This window comes from Agelaius phoeniceus, chromosome 8 (genome assembly GCF_051311805.1).
Source record: "Agelaius phoeniceus isolate bAgePho1 chromosome 8, bAgePho1.hap1, whole genome shotgun sequence".
NCBI lineage: Eukaryota > Metazoa > Chordata > Aves > Passeriformes > Icteridae > Agelaius > Agelaius phoeniceus.
In genome coordinates this window covers 34,678,526-34,697,156 of record NC_135272.1, presented here as the reverse complement: position 1 = coordinate 34,697,156, position 18,631 = coordinate 34,678,526, and the positions used below count along the sequence as shown (strand labels likewise).

General features: G+C 44.5%; 1 protein-coding gene across 3 annotated transcripts in view; it reads right to left on the bottom strand.

The window, feature by feature from the left end:
• The window catches only part of FGGY (FGGY carbohydrate kinase domain containing), a 290,561-nt gene that overhangs the window by 129,289 nt on the left and 142,641 nt on the right, over window positions 1-18,631 (bottom strand). The window contains exons 3-4 of one of the 3 annotated variants that reach the window (XM_077182576.1): window positions 14,173-14,278; window positions 599-705 (exon numbers count right to left, since the gene is read on the bottom strand). The gene's annotated coding sequence lies outside the window, so the exon portion shown is untranslated. Of the gene's footprint in view, window positions 1-598; window positions 706-6,963; window positions 7,329-14,172; window positions 14,279-18,631 lie in introns of those variants that run through there. The other 2 variants (XM_077182575.1, XM_077182579.1) reach the window with 2 other exon arrangements.

The following is an 18,631-nucleotide window of genomic DNA, read 5'->3' as shown; positions in this document are numbered from 1 at the left end:
AGCCAGGAAAAAAGGCCTCCTTCAATACAGCCTTGTCTGTCCACTGCAAAAGTCAAGCCTCATAATTTAAACTTATTATTTGAATTTGAAAACAGAAGGAGAGGGGCAGAGGAAAAAAGTAAACCTAGAAGACATGTCCAGCTTGACCGTGTTAATCCATGACTGTAACTGCTAAGTCAGGATAAGAAGCCAAAATTCCCTCCAAACCAGCAATGGCCTCTTTCTCTGCAAATCACAGCAGGGACAGAATGGCTTTTCAAACAAGCATTTATGATCAAAAGGCTACAGCATATTATAAATATTTATATGGCCCATTAAATAATAGTCTGTATAAATATTATTCAAAATGTGCATGCTGGAAACCACAGACTTCCCAGTTTATCCTTGTACAAATGTGTTAGTTTTCCCACATAAGCAATGAAGAAAGAAAAAGGAGGGGTGAAACTAAGTTGCAAAAATATTAAATAAAAAAAAAATCCTTAACATTATTTACTTTAATTTAAAAGGAATGAGTAAGTAACCAGATGAGTTTTTCATGAGCACTGTTAGACTTGTCTGTCCCACTTTACCTCACAGTTATCGAGCTGCCAGGACATACCTTTCTGTTAAAGCCAGGGTGCAGGAGGGGCTGCACTCACATCAGCATAGGGCCAAGCTCAGCACAAGCTTTCAGCAGCAGCAATTTAGACTTCGTGGTGCTGTGTGCTTAAACACAAAGAGTTAGGAAGGACTGGCATGTCTGTTTTAAACTTTGATCTCTGGAATGCTGCGGGCTGCCCAGACCCGGTGATTGTGGATAAACAGAGTGTTTTTAGTAGTGCAGCTGTGCTTTTCTATGGGTTACCAAGAAAAAGATTAACAGGCTCAAATTAGGCTTCATAAGCCTCGTGTGAAAAGATCTAAATATGCTAAAGAAAAGCTGCTTTTCAACTGTAGAAAGGACATTAACCAAAACAAGCCCTTTTGACATTATACTGGAAATTCAGCACTTTGTTGGCTTGCTAGAGGTAAGTAACCAATACAAGTGGTGGTGGTAGAGTGGCAGGATCTGCTTGAAGACATTGAACTCCCTTTGCTCCTCCAGCTTCTGTAATTCCTGTTTGGATGTGGAAAGAAGGCACATGTCTGTGTGGGAGAGCAGGAGCAGATGGGGAATTCTAACACTGTGGTGAAGGGCAGTACTAATATAGAAAATATCCTTAAATGCCCAAGGGAGTGTGCTATAACTATCAACAAGCATTTATTTGTCAGCTACCCCACAGCAAACAAAACAAACACAAGGAACAAAAGCACTCCTCACCTCCCCTTTTCCCTTCCCCAAACAGAAACACGTACATGCAGGATCTCTGTCTTAGGAATGTGAGGACTGTGCTAACAGTAACAAAACTGGAACAAATAAAAATGGAGCTGGGGAAAATACACTTCTTAATTGAAAACCAAACACCTCTAGATTCTTTCATCAGTTCTCTGGTACATTCTGTGAAGTTTTCTTACATCTTACACGGAAAAACAGCTTAAAATAATGAAAGATTTCAGTAGTAGGATAAAACCCTTATTCCAGTCCTATAATATTTAGACTGCTCATCAAAACCTTCCTAACAGTCCCCCTAACATTGTAATGCAATGTCAATAAATCTCAGCATAGGCAAGACTGATAATATTCTACTATTTTCTAGTATCTCCTTTTCTCTCTATAAATAATTCACTATGTACTAATTTGCTGTAATGTCTCTCCAGATCTTTTTTCTTCCCCTTGCTTTCAGTGTCCAAGACAAAGTCATTACTTCATTGCTGCCCTCTGCCCTCTAATTCTATCTTTTGGATTTTAAATACTTTCAGGCCAAACTACTTCCACCTGCTCTGATTTAAAAAAGGGCACATTCGGGTTTATCCTGGTGTCACCAGGAAGGGGAGAAATGAAAATTACTAAATTATTCTAAGAAATTAGATCCAAAAATTATTTTTTTTAAGCTTTGACTGCCTACATAGTTATCTCAGTCAGGAACAGCAGAAGGATGTCAGCATGACCAGTGTCAGTAAATACCAACAGCAGAGCTGGTTTTCTCTATATTCTGCTTGAGAAGAGTTTGTACTAAACAGAAGAATTATTTGCTCTCCTTCCAGTTCCTGTCTTCAGCTCACACAAGCAGACACAGCCTGTGGTACTGATGATCAAATAGGAGCAATGGCATTCTGGCCCCTGATTAAAGAGAAGAGCATGGCTGTGCTGGGTCAGATGAAAGGTCCAATTAGCCCAGGATCCTCCACAAACAGCAGAAGCCGTAGGAAAAGCATATGCCTGCCCTTTTCATCCAGCAGTACTTCCCCAGGACACCTTTCCTCCTGCTATCTATAGTAAAGGCACTTCCTGAGCCAGAAATTTTATCTTTAGGATTAGCAGACCTTGAAGGCTTTTTCCTCTCTAAATTTGTTTGTGCTCTTTCTGAATCCAGGGAAACTTTTCTAACTGCAAACTACTGTGGTAACGAGTTATAAAGTTCTGTGTAAACAATGCAGGAAAAAGCCCTTTGGTTTGTTCTGAGCATGCCACCTGCTAGTTTTGTTTGATGTGTCTGAGTTCCTGAGCTAGAGGAGACATTAAGCAATTGCTGTGTATTTACTTTCTCCATGCAGTCATGATTCCATTGCATTCTGAATCACCCCCAAAGGCCTCACTGCAGCTATCCACACATCATGGGTATTGAGCTGAACTCACAATCTCTATATGGTCAGGAAAGACAAAAAGCATTTTCCTGCTCTGAGTGCTCATGGATGTGGCAGTAACACAAGTACCATAACACACTGCAGCAGTCAGTACTAATAAACAGCAAGAAATAATGCCAAGGCCACTGTGGGCAGGTGGAGATACTGCTCAGAGATGCATCAGTAGGAAAACCACGTGTTGGTGTCAGCTCAGAGGTGCTGCTCAGGAGCACAGAACTGGCCAGGGATTTCCAGCTTCAGGCAGGTCCCAAAACACTGAGCTCACAGCAGAGGGATCCAGGAACTCTTCCAACTACATGCTTGGGGAACACTCAGGGCTACTGCTCCCCCTGGTTTTCCCTGGCCCCGCTGAGGCTGCTGCATGCCCTGACAGGCTCTGCAGGGCAGCAGCAGCACGAGGCCCATGCCGAGCACACCCGGCTGCCCCGCTGCTCCCTGGCACACAAAGGAAACAAGTGCAGCCGCCCCTGCTCCAGAGCCCACCTAACCCCGGGAACAGCAGGAAGCACCTGCAGAGAGGAGCTCTCAGGAAAAAGGAAGGCTGAGAAGAGGGCTGTGAGAACACACAATGTGAGGTGACAAGACACAGCCTTTGGGGAAAAACAACAGCTCCAATTCTCTCCAGAGCACTCTGGGCCCTGCTGGGACTGGGCCATCACTTCAAAAGCAGGCTCTGATCCTACATCCATCGGTGGCAACCTCCCAGCCACTATCAGGAGTTCAGGACTAAACCCCTGACACTCACGAACATCACAGGTGCAACTCACACGATGGCAGGACTTTGAACACTTGCCATAACCTCCAGCTTGTCCAGCAGAGGAAATGTTGATCAGTAAATGCCAGGACACAATTCCCAGGCAGGAAAAGCTAAGGAATAAGGGGGGTGTCTAGCAGCACCCTTTCTTTTCCCCAGCCTGGCAACAGCAGTGGATACAAGCCATGCACACCACGCTCCTGAGAGCCATTCCCTGCTCTGACGCTGCAGCTGCACACATCCCCAAAGGCTGTGCTAATGACCTGGCAGACAGACGTGTCCCAAATGACTCTGCAGAATGCCTGGAGCCCTGAAAGAAGACACTATCTTGTTTACATTGACTGAGGGGGGAAAAAATGCCATCTAATTATTACATAAATTCTGGCTGTAGCAGCTTCATGACTAGTTGAAAAGAGGTAACAGGCTCCAAAATGACTGATGGACCCAAGTGTTTGGATCCACAGCTTATCAATCTAATGCTAAGGAAGATCTTTCATATCCCTGTGTCTCTATCACTTTAACCTACTCATGATGGACAGAGAGAATAATCTCTGCTCTTTGCCTGTAAAATTGATTCATGTACTGTGACTTTTTTTTTTCACTCTATGCTATGATGAAAGTGGAGAAACAAATAAAAAACCAACAAAACACACACCACAAAAAAAGCACTATACTATAAACACAGCCTAGCACAATAATGTGAATTTGCAAAATATCTGTTTAAGTCATAAAACATAATTTGGAGGAGAATGCAATACAAAAGGCACAATTACAATTCACACAACAGTTTTAAACTGCATTTCTGCAGCAAACCATCCTTGGCACCAGGAGTTTCTGCGCAGGTTCCGTGGGTAAATACAGCCATTGTGCCACTGTGGATACAAATTAGCCAACCTAGGCTAGTGCTGATACTCTAACTTTAATCCCATCTTTAGATTCCGGTGCTACATCACGGTTGAATCTGGCACTAACCCTGTGATTACATATCAGCAGATCAGTATAAAAATAATTTGTTCTGAGTTCACAGTTTTATGAAATGATAAAACATCAAAATTAGCATTCTGGCTGAAATCCACTGCATTTCCCATCAAGGCTTACACATTTAAGCAACATCTGAACCAACTGCCTATAATTACTCCTGGCAGATACTGGAGCACTTAGGCCAGCAGTAGATGCAACAGTGAAATAAATTTTTAAAGACATACTGCAAACCACTTCAAGATGCTCAGCCCAGAAGCAAACATGTGTCCATAAGCCCAATCCACGGTTTATTTTATAGGATTTGTTCACTCTTGCATAGTAAAAGCCTGAGAAGAATGACAGCCCCAAGTAATCTGTCAGTTTAAAATTAAACATTTATTTGGGCTGCAATTTCAAAAACACTCTCCCCAAAGTTCCTGTCACAGCTACTTAAGGGGAAGTGGGGTTGCATATTAGCTTAGGTTAAAAGAAACACTAATTCTGCACAAAACCAGTTATTTATTTATGCAAAAGAACCAATGTTTTAAAATGATAATTTAACTGAGAAACACAGAATGGAGTAACAGAAGTGGCTAAGAATACACATAAAAACTTCCTAGCATTGAACTAGTTTATTTAGTCTCTACTGACACTATAAATTTATTTCTGCCATGATTCTTATAGCTGGGAACAGCTGTCCCTACAAGCAACCAATTCTCTCTGCATTCATCCTCCTATCCCAGACACTCTTCCCAGGAAAAAGAAGTGTCTCTTTTTTTTTTTTTTTCCATATACTCATACACATTCCTGAAGGAAAGGGACCATTAACATTACAGAGCCTTTAAAATTTCCTTGGTTTTGTATTATATCTAAGTACACTTAAAAAAAAGTTAACCCCAACTATTTAAGCAAATGATCTTCCAGGATAAGAAAATAGAATGAAATGCATGAGAAGGAAATACACAAGAATGAAATACACGAGAATGAAATACATGAGAGTGAAATACAAGGGCATGAAATATACGAGAATGAAATACAAGACCACCTTCCCAACAATGTGTCTGCTTATTACTTTTTAAAAACCTCCGAGATGACCGAGCCCTTTCCTCTACTTCCCTGGAATTTGTTTCGTAAGTGCTCTCCAGAGAAGAGCACTGGTGCTAAGTTTATTAAACTTCCTAACAAATCCCAGGCACCTCAGCAGGGAAGGAATCTGCCAAGTTACCAGTTCCTCACCGGGGCAGAGCCTGGCAGCAGTGAGGAACACGGCCGTGCTGGCAGCCCCGAGCCAAGCACGAGTAAATTCCAGCAGGTTCCTGGGGTGTGCTCTGTGCCAGCCCAGGAGCTGCTTGGGATCACAGGGGCATGACAAGGAGACAAGGCTGTGAAGGTGCCAGAAAGGGGAGCTGCATGAGGACAAGGGAGGCAGTGGTGGCAGCGGGACACCAGGGCCAGAGAGACGAGACTGGAGACTGCATTTATGGAAATCTCCTAGGGATATGGAAGATTAGGCAAGGGTGTGAGTGATGTGCATGTCCTACTTGCCCAGGTCAGATCACCTGAGCGCTGCCCTTTCACAGAACCACAGAAAAAGCTGAGCTGGGAAAGGACACTCAAGGATCATCGAGCCCAAGTCCTGGACCTGCACAGAACCCCAAGAATCACACCATGTGCCCAAGAGCATTGTCCAAATGTTCCCTTGAGCTCTGGAAGGTTTGGTTCTGTGACCCTTCCAGGGGAGCCTGTTCCAGCACCCGACCACCCTCCAGGGGAAAATATTTTTCTACTATCCAACCTCAACCTCTCCTGACACAGGTTCAGGCCATTCCCTCACGTCCTGTCACTCGGCATCATGAAGAAATTAGCGTGTGCCTCTCATTTTCCCTCACCAGGAAGCTGTATTTGAAGCACATGGGAAGGCAGCTGGGATAAAGGTGATCCAACAGCACAGGAGGCACTGGGAGGATCCGTGTGCCCACCCTGGACAGCACCAAACGCCTCCCCTGGCACTGGGCACCCCAGCGGGGGCTGTGAGGGGCAGCCCCGCTCCCGCTGAATTACAGTGGGAGTCACATATGGCCGTGCTGTACAGAAACGTCAGGAGGAGAGAACTCGGGACAGCCAGCAGGCCGTAAATCCCCCGGGCTGCACGAAAAGCAGGCTCTGAGCTGATCTGGGGCGATGTGAGCGCTCAGCCCACGCACGGCCGGGGCGCGCCGCACGGGGCCCGCGGCTGCGGCCAGGGGCTCCCTGGGGAAAGAGGCGGCGCTGGTGATTAAACAACAACACGAACGCCAGAGCTCCCTTCAGAGCAGCAGGATCCGAGCCCTACCGGAGGGGGACGGAACCCTCCGGGCGTCACGGCGGAGAAGGGGCAGGATCGGGGGCAGGGACGGGGGCAAGGAGAGGGGCGGGAGCCGCGCTGAGGCGGCGCGCGCTGCGCTCCCCTCACGGCGGCCGCGCTGAGGGCGCGGGGCCGCCGCGGCCCGGCCAGCGCCGTCACTTACTCTGCAGCCATCACTTACTTGTGCCCCCGGCACTGCCCGGGCCTGCACACCCCGGCGGGGACGTCCCCTGAACCCGCCGCTGCCGGGAAAGCCGCCGGGCTGCCCCGGGCCGGGCCGGCCGCGCCTGCGCCGGGAAGCGGCGGGCGGGGGAAGCGGCGGCGCCGCCGGGCGCTGAGGGCAGCGGCGGCTCGGGCCGGGAATCGCCCTGCGCCCGGGTCTGGAACGGGAACAAGGCGGGGGCTTGGCGCGGTTTGTAAACGGATGGTAAATCTGATTTTCCAGCCCCGCTGCCGCGTACACGGCTGCGAAATATCGGGGGTCGTAGAAGCGGTGCAAGAAGCCACGTGGAGAAGCCACTGAGAAGAACCTGTACAGTATAGGAGAATAAATAAATATATAAAAACAGGCAAATAACTATATAGAAACATATAGAAGAATAAATAAACAGGAGGGAATGTCTGGGCTCAGGACATCTCACTCTGAGCCTCCTTAAATGTAATGTAAATGCTTCTTAAAAGTAAAACGGCTGCAAGCCATGAGATTGGTTTTCTGCATGGGGACACTCTGAGAGTTTTACCTGAAAAGCTGGAGAGTTGCTGATGTGAGGAAGAAAACCCTGGGTTTAGTTAAGGTTTACTTAAAACGGATAGAGGATGCCCTCAAATGCATCCCTGAAAAACAGAGAAATCACAGAATCAATGAGGTTGGAAAAGACCTCTCGGATCATCGAGTCCAGCCGTGGCTGAGCACTCCATGGTTTGGGACAGATCCCACCACACCCCTGCGTGACCCTCCTCAACCCACGCAGGGAGGAGCAGATGGCAGCCCTCACATTCCCATCATGTCCAAACACTTCTGGCCCCAGGGAGCCACCAGGGATTTTTCCCGTTACCCCCCAAATATTCTACAACAGGAAATCATGCAGCAAAAAAAAGTTGTCTTGCAACATTTCCAGAGTATTCCCACTTCGGCCCGAGCAGAAATGCTGCAGGAACAACCTTGCTCAGGGAAAGATGAGTGTTTGTCTCGTGGTTAGAGCACAGGGTTCGTGGTCAGGAGCTGTGGGTTCTCATTCCAGCCTTGCCACTGAATCATTTTGAGAGCTTTGCTAGTCACTTTGTACTAGAACCAGTTAGGAATTTTCCGTTGGGATGATTTTCTGGTGGAAAACACTGCTTATACCAAACTGAAATCTGGGTGAAAATTGATTTTTCTGTTGGGAATAGCTTGTGTCTGGGCTGGCTTAGAAAGGACATTAGACCCAAACTGCAGTGTTTGGGGGTTTCTTCATTAGTCCAAATGTTTTGCTTTGAATAGATAGGTTAAAAAATAAAATACCCCCTCCTGACTGTAATTCCAAGTCATTTTACAGCATGGTGTGAATGTGTGCCCTCATGCTCTGCTTTGCTCCCCAGGAGGTCTGCAGTGTAGTGAGATTTAAATTTCTGTTTTCTGAGATGTGCACATCCCAATCTGAGTCAGACCTGGCCCGTGGGGACAAATCCCAGAGCAGGGCCACCACTCTGGCCAGGGAAGCGCTCCATGCAGGGAAAGTGTAAAGTTCAGAGACACAAATGAGCTGTTTCACATTAGCTCAGTGGCCTAAAACAAGGCACCGTGACTGGGGAGATACCCAAATGTTTTGTTCAACTGAAAAGCAATAAAATGAAGCCCAGAGAAATGGACCTGATTCTGTTCCAGAATCCCATTCCTCTGTTCATTAAAAACAAATTTATTTCTGCCCTCTCTATAGTCATACACTGACAGTTTCTTTTAGTATAATACTTGTTCTCCTCCCACAATGTATTTGTAGACACCACTGAAGTCCCTTATTTGTTTTGCCAACTTAAATATTAATCATTTATTTTCTCTCATAACAGCAAGTTGTGGATCATCTAATAGTTTTTCCTTCACTTCTGTCATTCAGAATTCATCTTTCCTGAGCGTGAGTGATCAGAGTCTGACATACTGTGTAATGTTTAAATGATGGCTTGCAAGAGACTTGTACAGTGGCAATAATAATTCCCCCTGCACACTTTTAGTTACAGACAGGCATCAAATTTGCCTTTTTTAAACCTATATCACATTATCACCTCGATTTACCCAGGTCTTTTTGTTCCAATAAATAACAAAAATAAGTACAGGCAAATTGATTAACTTAATACATTTTTCCATTTCATCACACTTCTCTAGTACTCACATGATTTCTTTCCAAGCGAGTGACAAAGGAAGATATTTTCAAGAACAATTATAAGTTTACAACTTCCAAAATCAAAGTCCTGAAAATGCTTTTTATTAAAGAATCCAAGTTTAGATTATCACATATTCCCAAGCCCACATGAGGCTTAATTCATTGCTCCTTTGAAATATTCTGAAAGCTGAAGGTTAAGAGGTGTTATATTAGTGCAGAATAATGATGATTAATTTGTGCTTTGTATCAAATGCATGAGGAGCAGAAACATGTGCAGTGAATCCTCTATAATTCCAAAATATTTCTATAAACTTGAAAATATTCTGTGGATGTGTGTGTCTTAAATGAACTCAAGACCAATTTTTCCTGTTTAGTGTGTGGCTGCTGTAGTTTTCCATCAAATAACACCCCCCCTTCTTCCAAGATTCTGGACAGATTCACTTAAAATACACCCTTTTGCCTTTTCATTACAGAGTAACTAATGAAAATTCCATTTTAAATGTGCTTTCTGGGAGACAGGGATGTTCTTTTTTTTAGTGATTAACCAGAGCCTGTATTTCAAGCAGCGGGGAAACAGCTCCAGGTAGTGTAAATCAGCATTGCCCGAGATGGCCCTCAGTCCTCTCAACCCCACAGAACAATTTAGTGGGTTTAGATGACAGTTGGCATCTTTGAAATATTCTCTTTTGCAGAACTAGACTAGATGTGACACTTGCTGGAGAAGAAATCTTGCATAAATCTGTCGAAAAAGTCTCAATCATATTACTTCACTAGCTGTGGTAACCTTTGGAGGCCAAAGTCCAGACAGGTTGAGAAATGGAGCATGAGTCCATAAAGGTGACAATTCCATTAACTGCAATCAGAGAGAGAGGTGAATGGTGAGATAAAGACAAATGACTCCTTCTGTAAAGAAAAGAAAATATGTGTGTGCAGGGGAAAGAGGCAGAATGAACATTTTCCAGCCTTGTTGAGGAAATAAAGACCCAGCCCTGCTCTGCTGAGATCAACACAAAAACGTCTCTTGAGCTCAGTGGGTGCAAGTTTTGCCCCAACATCCCAACCTCTGGTGAATGTCAGGCAGCAATGGACCTCTGAACACCCCAAAATTACATTTAGATGTTTCTTAGCATAAAAATAGAAGGGAAAAAATATTTAATAAAGTTCTTGCTTGTGCGTGTGCTTTGGCAGTTCATACAAGCACGTGAGGGTGGGTTTTAATCTCATTTGATGAAGTATAGCACTTCTTCAAGTGTTATGGGAAGTATAAGCTGGGGAATACTCTGGATGAAGTGCTTATTGGGCCATTAGACCAGGACTATTCATCTAAACAGGGAAATGGGGAAGTAAAAACTAAATTAATTCTCTGCAACAAGAAGGGATTTTTGAGTGTACAATAGGAAAAAAAGGAAATTTCCTTTGGGGGATTTTTTCTGGTTTTAACAGAAATATTAGGTTACTCTTGGATACTGGAGTGGCCAAAAAGGGAAATCCCTGTTTTAAGTTCCTCTAAATATAGCCAGAAAAATAATTCCAATTTTATCAAGTTGTGGTCCATTCCCTCACGTTTTGGGTAGCTCACCTTTTAATACCAAAGTCAGAAGCTGATACAAACAAGCAGACAATATTTCAGGCTCCACCAAAATTCCAGTGTCTTGCCCAGGGCCTGTTCCTGCCTGCCCACTTGGCTGGACACCAATATCCTTTATTCTCAGGGGAGTCAGCCTTCCAAAAAACCACTTGGCACTGGAGTCAGGGCTGCTCTGTTTTCCTAACGTTCGTGGCAGGCAGGATGTTTTCCGACTCTGGTACCCAACAGTTGAGCATTCCAGACAGCACAGGGATTTTTCTTTCGAAACCACACTTCCAATGCCATAAGAATAAGGGAGGTTTTGTGATCCCATGTGCTCCTGGTGGGAAAATAGGATGACTTTGCTGTCACACAGCGATGCACAAAGGGAAAATGCACATGGCTCTTGCCACCTTTGTAAACTCTCCTTACATGGTGTGAATGCTGAAAAAATCCTGGCTTAAAGTCCTGTTTCATCAACTGGTTCCCCTCTGGGAAGATTGCCAGAAGGAGAAGACCCCCTCCCAAAATGCCTGGCCTAAAAAGCAGCCCACTGGTGCAGTGTGGCAGAGAGATGCTCAGTAGTCTGTGCACACTGTGTTTTCAGCAAGGGAAAATGTTGCTTGCTCCCCAAAACACACAGTACAGATACCCCTACAACTTTTTTTGCCTATCCTTTACACTCCTTGAATTTTAAAAACATGACTTTATCTTTAACATTTTTATTCAAGCAATTCCTGAGCTCACTGATGTCAGGGCCAGCTCCAGCTGTGCAGCCTTTCCCTTGTGGAACAGACAGTGCCCAGGGCAGGGCAGGCAGGGGACAGCTCAGCCAGGTCTGGACTCTTCACTGCCTGGGAGCAAACACACTGTCCTGGGAGGCAAACTGCCAGAGACATCCCCCCCACAGCCCTGTGCCAAAATCCAGATGTGCAAAATCGTGAAATCACAGTCTGTCGAGCTGGAAATGAATTTCACAAGCCAAGCTGTGAAAATCTCCTCAAATTTCACAATACCTTACATCTCCAGAAAAACTGCGAACAGAGGTTAAATTTTTTTTCTGCAACATCCTTCCAAGACTTTTTCCATAGGATATGACCAGCTTGCATGAAGTGCTTTGTTGGAGTGGTGATATATCACACAGTGGTGCCAAATCCAGTCAGTGTGGGGAGGATTGAAAAGGCTCAGCCACCCTCCAGGCAGTGTGTCCTGATGCCATTCCTGGCACCTTCTACAAAAGGCAGATCCTATTTTGCCCTTTGAATTCCAAAACTGGTGAACACAGTCATGGGAGGCAATCAGTCAGGATCTGTTAATTTGTAAAAAAATATAACTGTCTGTTCTCCAAGGATAAGATTAACTGGGATCTGTACTTCCCAGATTATAAACAACACGCAGCCTTTCTCCTTAACTCATTGCAAAATGTACAAATGTTCCAACGCCAGCTCTGTAATCTTTTAAAATCTTAAACGGAGCAGGGGCTCATTCCATTACATAAAAAGAAGTTTGTAGGATCATGTAGCTACCTGCAAATCACACACAGATAAACCAAACAGCACAAGAAACGGGGATAAAGTCACCTTTTATGTAGCTGATTCTTATAGCAGTGAGATTGTCATGCTCTGTATACAACCCAAAACAAATTGTCTGTTTAGAATTAAAATATGATACTATTTCCAAAAGTCTTGCCTCCAGGGAGATCATTTTATACCACAGGGCAGATTCAGCTCTGGTGTAGGATTTCTGATTTTCATGGAATTGCACCATTAAGGAATTTGGCCCAACATCTTGCCCACACTGATGCAATTCAACTTTTAAGGGACAGCTATGGGGTTTCCTCCTAAGTCAGGCCAAGTTTCTGGAACAAGGGAAGTCTGTAAAAGAAACCGTTGGAGGGATGTTTTAGTCTGGCATTTAGGAACATTCCCATATTAGAAAACGTCACAGGATTTATTTTCTATGTCTTGCATGTTAGAATGTCGTGCTTTTTCTTCTTTCCTTTCAGAGACATTGTCAGTAGGTGGTCACAGTAAAACTGGATAAACCCCAAAGAAATGTAATGAAATGATTACAGACAGAGTGAGTAGAAAGACATTTGTGGATCCAGTTCGTTCTGCCTTATCTTTGTTATATAAACCTATTTTCCATACTTAATGTATTGCCTCAGCTTACAATATATGATTAACAGAGGGTCTGCACCACTCAGGACTCTGGAGAAAAATGTGAGATGTTAATCCACCAACATTTTAGGTAACTTCAGATATTCTGGGCATGACTGATCTCACAGAGTGCTTTCGATTTATGCTTGCATGACAGATGGAAATCTGAATACACACACTGATGCTCTCGCTGATATTGAAAACTTCTGTGCAAGAACAAAGAGCTGTAACACTTCCCTGCTCCTGGAGCTAACCTGGTATTTCCTACAATGATGCAGCTCCACAGGTCATGGCCCAGCAAACAGGAGTTTCCCCAGCTTTTCCTGCCAGCGCCGCACGTACCGGGCACCGTGACGGGGTGGAAATGTGATGCTGTCAAGGGTCTAGGGGAGATTATTCCCTTCCCTCTGCAGTTGTTTGAGCTGCCCAGACAGCATGAAGCAGATGCTCAGGTTCTTAAGGCTTCCTGGGAAAAACAGCACTGTTTCAAAACCATACCAGAACCAAAACTATGGAAAGATTAATCGAGCTTGGGTCAAGAGGGAAGAAGGATGCAATAGCTTGTGACAGCAGTGAGCTGGTAAATGATGTGCCCAATGCTGAGCTCTCCTATGAATAAGTCAGAATATTCAGTGCATCACATCAAAAACTCCTTTGGACTATTGACATAATATCTGAAAGAACATGGAAAAATGATAGGACAATCAAAGGTACATTTTAATTTTCCTACTTGCATTCTTACACTAATTTGACAATCATAAAGCCTTAGTATAAATCAAACGGAGCAAATGCTCTCAGTAAATTAAAATATAGACAGAAATATGTGTAGAATATGGTTTTATGTGTGTACAAGAGTTACAAAAAACTTTGGCACAGCTGAAGTTCACACAAGAAGCAGAATGAACCTGCTTCAAGCATTCTTTAAAATCCCATTCTGCTTTGGTAACCTCTGGATTTTGCAGCTTGTCTTCCCAAAGCTATGACAAAGCCATCATGGCTTTTATTAATTTTTGAGTCATTGGCCAGTCAAAAAAGCTGAAAGTGAAATAAAAAGCAAGACATGACAAAAATCAGAAATACTGGATGTCTTTGCCATTTCTGTCAGCCACAGCTACGAATGTTGTGATAAAGCGAGATAAGAAATTGAGGAAGGAAATAAGTGGCAACTGCATTCTTATTTTAGAGTATTTTATATCTGATTGTTCCAAAATGAGGAGGAATATGTGACTGGGTACGTAACTCCACCCTCTCCAAGGCTTGCTGGGATCATTGTTTGTGAGTGTATCCACACACCAGAGCAGTTTCCTTACCTCCAGTCTGTTGCAGTCATGGAAATGCCATGGGACGTTCTGGTGGACACCTCATCCCCGTGGCCACAGCATCCTCTGGGAAGTTGTCATCTTGGGACATATGGGACTGGAAAATTAGAATTGCAGATAATTATCCCATATTTCCTACCATGGAATCCTGGCCACTGAGGGTCAGCAGCTAAGAAGCAAATCTATGTGCAGGGCACAACTCTGCCATAGTGGGCACAGGACCTGACATGTGGTTGCTGAGAGAGCAACCTTTCTTCATGACCACCTCTCACAGTCACCTTGAATGCCAAGTGCCCTGCTTCAAGTTAACTCTGGGTTTTTTTCCTTACTTTATTGCTTTTAAATGAACGGCAGCTCAAAGTTTCATCCAAAACTGTTTCATATGCTTTTCTGCTTTAAAAAAAAAAAAGCCCATCTGAGGATTATCTACTCAACATGAAGCTTTAAGAAATCACATTGATCTGGAATAAAAAACTATCTGTCTGACTTATTTTGTTTAAATGCTAGCAAAGGAAAGAAATCCCAGATAGAGTGGTGGATGTGACTGTTTCCCATCCTTTGAGAAAATAAATGTTCTAAGTCAGCTCAGTGGTCCTTGTGCAACTGAGTTTCCAAATGTTGAAAATTGACACCAATACCATGACCTGAATATCTTAAAATTTTGAACGAAGAGTAATGTCCCCCTGTAAAAGAAAGACCTCCCAAATTAAAACTCCAACTGCTCCATTTTGAGCTATAAAGCAATTTTCCAAGCTGCTGCCTGTATTGGGCTTCAAACCAAAACTGAGTGAATGCAGAGGAGGAAGTCTGATGTACAGCAGTTAAAATATAGGAAGGATTTGGGGGGGTTTGGTACATCAAACCCTTCAAAGCATACAACATACTTGCAGTTTGGTATTGCAGGCATTTCCCTACCCACTGGAAGGTGAATCTGACATGGAGGAATACATGGAGGAATATGTTGCTCTCAGATGATATCGCAGGCTGGTCATGTCCTTACTACATTAACTTTTTCTCCAGCAGAAGAAACTTAGTGTCACCTCTGGTGGGGGGGGTGTGCTCTCTTTCATTTTACATCCTTCTGTTGGAGGGAACCAATTCAGAGGCTGAGAGTGGCTTTTTAATCACAGCCCGTTCAAGGTAATCCATATTTTGGCAATGGCCCACAATGGTATCTTCATCTGTTACCTATTGCCAGATTTATTCAATAGAATTTTGCACAGATCCCAGGACCAGGGGGGCTTCTGGCTGAAATTCCTCCCAGCCCAGCTCCCAGCAGTCCATCCCAGCCCTTTTCAGTGTGTTTAGCCTGCAAAACCCCACGTTGGGACTCTGCGTTGAGCAGCAATGTTTGGGACACCCACTCAATGTCCTTCATGTTGGGTGGCAGGGAAGCAGGGGAGGGAACGAGCCACTGCTTTTGGTTTGCAAGGTCCTGAAGCCCTGAGCTGTGGTTCCAGGGGATCTCTGCTCTTTGACAACACTTCCCACCACGTGTTCCAGCCAGGAAGATGGATGTACCTCAGTTAAAGTGAGTCATTCACTGAGCCTGGGCCAAACTTTGAAGCAAATCTGGGCCAGTTTACTGCCTCAGGAGGAAACCTGGTTTTTGCATGAATTAGATGTGAAAATAAGCAGAGCCTGACTGACATCTCCTCCAAATTCCAACTGTAAGGGTAAAACCCAGAGGGCATGAGCCTCAGGCATGACAAAAATGAGGAGGGGAAAATGAGGCTTCCTGTCTCCCCTGCAAGAGCCAGAGAGACACACTTTACTCAGGACTTAGGCTAAATTGTTAATGATTTATACACTAATTAAGTAATGTTTATAGAATGGCTTACATATGTAAATGGCTGTAAAGATGCTTACATTTTTCCTGCACTCTCCAATTAAACCAACTTTCATTACAGAGCAAAACAATTCCATCCCAACTTGTTACACCAGTTCTTTAGCCAGCCAGCTTTGCAGCCACTGCTCCCAGCTCAAACTGGGCTATTGTGTTTCTCTGAGGAAACTTCTGTGCTGGTTTGTAGTTGCTTTAATTCCATCACAGATCACATTCTGTTTAATGATAATTTGATTTTGCATTGCAAGACCCAGATGTACATTAGGAGGTCACAACCTTTCCATTTATCTCGTAAAGTAACTATTTTTTCCCCGAGTTCCATCAGGTTAAAACAGTTAGCAATTTTTCTCCTTGAAGTGTCCCTTCAGCTTGGCCAAGATATATAATAGATCAGTGTAGCTACAAATGCATTACAACATTAGTCATCAATTAGTTTTAAACCATCCCTGTAATATATCATTTATCCAGCTTGCTGTAGCACTATTGTGAACATTTAATTTTTTAAAGGCATCTTGATTTTTTAACCTGACGGCTGCATCCCCCTTTGTCTCCTGTACAGACATCTCCTTAAGGAACAATAAAAATTAGATTTGTTTGACCTGCACTCAGGGTTCGTTTAAGCGAGATGGATTTTAATTGCTCTGCCCAGTCTACCAGACAGCTTTTATGTAATATTCCAGACATTTACGCACTGTCTTTCCCCTGCTGTAAGCAGGTGTGTGTGCCCACAAATGCCTGTAAAGCAGCTCTTACAATTCATTTCACATCTCTGACAATCCTCTGGGAAATTGCTTTCTCTGAGATACCGGTTGGCATCAAATTAAGGCCTCCGGTCATGGCCACTTCTTCCCTCCTAACACCATTTCCTTTTGTCTTTAAGATTCACCTCCTCGTGTGGCTAATTCTAAAAGGACCTCGCTGGGGATCGTGTTCCCTGGGCTTGTGTTGTCATTATATGGCATGGGTGACTCACCCCTGCATCTCTCAGAGTGAAAATGGCTACAGGGCCTTACCTGTCTCTCCCCAAATCCATGATGTCCTTGCAATAAGATCTACAACTGGGAGAGGTTTGGAGTATGAGAGAGCTCAGTCTGGGAGCAGCAGGTCTGTGCCACAGTCGCTTGGTATCCTTTAGGATCTCTAACTTCAATTAGGAAGTCATGTGAGGAAGTTATCACTGACTCAGAGCCCAGAACACCCTGGCTGCTCTGCCAGCTCTGAGTGGAGGCACAATGAGCTCACATTTGCCCATGATGAACCTTGTTTGCGCCAGCTGCCCCATCAGGGAGAGGAGAGCCTCATGTGGAGAGTTCTCTCCCTGATATCTCTTCCCTTCCATGGGTGATACAATCTGAAGATGATGTCCTCTGTTTTTCCTCTTCTCCCCATTCCTAAAAAGGAAGATTTGGCTGTCCCCTGAGTTACCAAATCAGCACAAAAAAATGGGCCTCCTAAGCAGTTCTTTGTGCCTACAGCTGGTTCTGGTCTCCTCTCTGTTGGACACACACATGTACTTAATTCCCAGTTGTGCTGGATGCCTATTAAAAGAACAAATCTGCAAGTGAGGAGGGTCCCTTCTGCCATGTCAATGGAAGTGAGACACGTAAATCTCCCGCGCGCTGAGGCGAGTGAATGCTCAGAGTGCTTGGGAGAACAGCTGGGAAAGGGAATAAGCAGTTTTTATTCTGCTGCAAAGTGTCACTGATCCAACTCGCTAAGCTGATCCTCATGTGGCACATTGTGCCTGCTCCATGATTCTGCCTACTGCTTCCAGGGGGGTAATCCAGAGTGCTCAGCACTTCAGTCAGCACACAAAAAGGCACAGACCTGCTTCTCCCACAGTGCTACAGCCAGCATGGTGCAGAGCAGCAAGGCAGCACTGCAGGGGAAAGAAAGAACAATTCCAGAATGAGTTAGGGGCCCTGTGAGGGACTGGAGGTGCAGATCATGGCGAGCCACAGGGAAAGAGTGGAGGAGCTGGGAGATCCACCTGTCTTGCCAGCCTAGGAAGCCAGAAGAGGGTTTGGAATAATCTTCCTCTGTGCCACTGCATTTCTGTCTTTTCATCTGCCAGTGGTAAATCCCAGTCCCTCAGGAAACATCCCAGAGTGAGACTGGTACATGACTGATGGGGCAGTCACAAAACATTTAAAGAAAATGAAGGGTGCTGTAGGAAACTGTGGAAGGAAATCATGTTTTCTCTTCTTGAAACTGAGCAGAATTGCTCACTTGACAAAACAACTGCACAGCTCAAGGAATTTGCCTTCCACCTGCCCTGCCTGGGCCAGCACTCCAGTGCCACCATAAACACATGGATGGCTTCCCTCTGGACGAGAGAGAGGAGCAGCAGAACGTGGTCAGTGTTAATTGTGGCATCAGTGGAAGAAATTCAGATGAGGCATTCACTGAGAAGAGCCTTAGAAGACACCTACTTGATGGAGAACTTGTGAACAGAGCAGTGACATCAGGAAAAGGGATGGGAGGTCCAGCACACTTACTTTGCATGTGGATACATAATTCTTAATTTCATATTCTGTATTTTTTTCTCTGGGGCTTTTATATCCATCAGTAAGCCACACCAATATTTTTTACTTCCCTGACAGA